This window comes from Aplysia californica, unplaced genomic scaffold (assembly GCF_000002075.1).
Source record: "Aplysia californica isolate F4 #8 unplaced genomic scaffold, AplCal3.0 scaffold00329, whole genome shotgun sequence".
In the NCBI taxonomy this organism is placed as follows: domain Eukaryota; kingdom Metazoa; phylum Mollusca; class Gastropoda; order Aplysiida; family Aplysiidae; genus Aplysia; species Aplysia californica.
Genome location: NW_004797599.1, coordinates 644,787 through 647,286, shown reverse-complemented (window position 1 = coordinate 647,286; position 2,500 = coordinate 644,787). Strand labels below are relative to the sequence as shown.

Genomic DNA, 2,500 nt, shown 5'->3' with positions numbered 1-2,500 from the left:
AGGGGAGGTGCCGGCTGTAGAGACTTTGTGCCTCATCATGCACACACATACACACAGACGTGCAGAAACGTGAACGCACTCACGTACACACTACCAGTAGAGATCACAGCAGGGGGCGTGGTGTCATTCTGACTTCTCCGGGAAGCCGAATGAAAGCGAAGATCTGAATTATCTTTGTTTAGGACGAGGCCTACACGAAGCGCACCTATCGATGATTAGCGGAAACATGTGCGGACGGAAACTGTTGAAAAATCAGAGCGGATGTTGGAATCCATGCGTTGGCAATTTTACACGAGGGAGCAAACATACGCACTGCAATTTTCCGAAATGTCAGCAAAATTTGAGCTAATCAAGCTATGTCATCTCCGAGATGCTGTTTGACTTCCAGTCGCTGTTGCTGCGGCGATATGCTACTGCAGTTGGCATGAGTGTTCAGCGCGCCTGTTTTCTGCCTGCGTGTCAACAAAGATATTGTTTTATGGCCTTGTCAGAGCTGAGTGCACTGCCGAGAGATGGGGGGAGACAGGAAAGCTAGCTAAATGCACTGCCTGCCGAGAGGGTGGTTTGAGGGGGTAGGTGGGTTTTTAAAATAATTTGGGGGTGGGGGGTGGGGGGTAAGTGATTGTTGCTCAGCCGTGGCGTACGATGTCAGTTTCGCCTCCAGTGAGAAGCTGAGCCAACTGGTTTCTTCAGCAGGATGAGCATCAACGACAGTCAAATTATGGTAACTGCTCACAACGACCCACGCACGTACAAACGCTTGTTTTTCTCCAGGGATAGCGAGCGTGCGAGTGTGTGTAGAGGATGTTTCGGATTGAGTAAGCTTTTTATCACACCACTTCGATTATCCGGTCGATTTAGTGTGGTAGAGAGATAATTGCATGTGAATTGTCTAAATGGCTCTTCGGCTTATTAAACGAGACTTCGAACTGAACTGTTGGTTTTATCGTGCTCACACACCACACTAACCCCAACAAGGTTATACTTGGTAGATACGGATTCCAATATTCTTGAGTAAAAAGTAAAAGAAAATAGATTCAAGAATTTAAGAGGCGCTAAAACCGTAGCAGATTCCACGAGGCATGCACAACACGATGTATGGAAACATAGAAATCCAGTGAACGATTGTAAGGAAAATCACTTGTCAGCCAGCACAAATCTGCTGACGCTTAGTGTCGCTTGTAAAAAAAAAAAGCCGTAATCCAAAAGAGATCTGAGATCGCTCATTAACAGCATCTATGCGTCACTGTAGCTCTGTTCACACACCAGATGTTTCGTACAGGAACAATCCTACACATAAAGAGTTAATCCAAAAATCATTTGTAAGAAAAGCACAACGATTGAGAGAATCAACTTCCATCCACAAAGAGCAAACACTTTCCTGCTCGGTGGTAGATCAACAGAAATCTCTGTCCAAAGAAATGCGAGCCAGCGCACATAAATCAGGTGAAATCAATGACCGCTGTGCAGTACAGTGGCACGCGTATTTATTGGCGTTCTCCGTGACAAGCGAACGCCCTCGTCCTACTGTCCTCTCACGGTGACCGTCGCGCAATTTCTTCCTTCCCCCTGGTCGGCCAAAGTCCCCGCTCATGTGACTGTGACCAAACGGCGGCGATTGTAAAGGTAGTAGTAGTACTGTAGTAGATCTAGTGACAGCAGCGGAGGTAGCAGAAGTCGCGCAGGTCTGAACCACCGATAGTCATAACAGGTCAAGCCAGCAACAGCGGTGTGTGCGCGAGCGATCGGTAATCAGGCCCGAGCGCGCAAGTACGCGAGAAAACTCTACACCTACTACTACACCCTCACAGGTGAAAAGCTTTTAGGTTGAGGGCTCTGTCTTCCTTCCTCTGCATGCCGCCAGGCTAAAGAATCCTGAGGCGACCTCTTGCTTCGACCGATTCCTCGACTCCTTATCCGAGCGTCGTTTAACTTGGCGTGCGACGACGTCCAACGCACACGTATGAGGCACGGGTTACAACCTCAACTTGGATGGGTTTTTTTTCTCCTTCTCCTTCAGTCCCCGTTTAGACTCTGTTGTGTGTGTTTGTGTGTGGTTCTTTTCTTCTTTTCCTTCCGTCTCGTCTTCTTTTTTTTTTTCAACAGGGGGAGACGAACGAAAGAACGAACGAACGACGAAGAACGTCCCAACTCACGACGACAGCCAAGACGCGGTGGACCCAGCTATCTGGATGTGGATACCCTCCCCGCTAGAGATCACAGCGAGTGAAGGGAGGAGGGAGTTGGGGGAGGGAGCGCTCTGTCGCCAAACAGCAACCCGAAGCGGTCCAAGCAAACTTCACGAGTCGCTGCGGCGGTCTTTCTTACCTGGGCCAGGGGGGTGAGGAGAGCCGAGAGCCGAGACTGAGAGGGACGGAGGGAGAAACTATCCTGGCCCACAGTACAAAGTGTACATACATACAGGATCACGTGACCCACCACCACACACAGCACCACAATATTATATTATACAGCACTGACTACGGGGCGAGGGACAGAG

The 2,500-nt window shown here is 49.3% G+C and overlaps 1 long non-coding RNA gene across 1 annotated transcript; it reads right to left on the bottom strand.

Moving 5' to 3' along the window:
- Positions 1–792: 792 nt before the first annotated feature.
- Positions 793–2,059, bottom strand: LOC106012325. The gene is made up of 2 exons (XR_001184999.1): positions 961–2,059; positions 793–929 (listed from the first exon to the last, which is right to left on the bottom strand). It is a non-coding gene; the product is annotated as an uncharacterized LOC106012325 (long non-coding RNA).
- Positions 2,060–2,500: the final 441 nt, after the last annotated feature.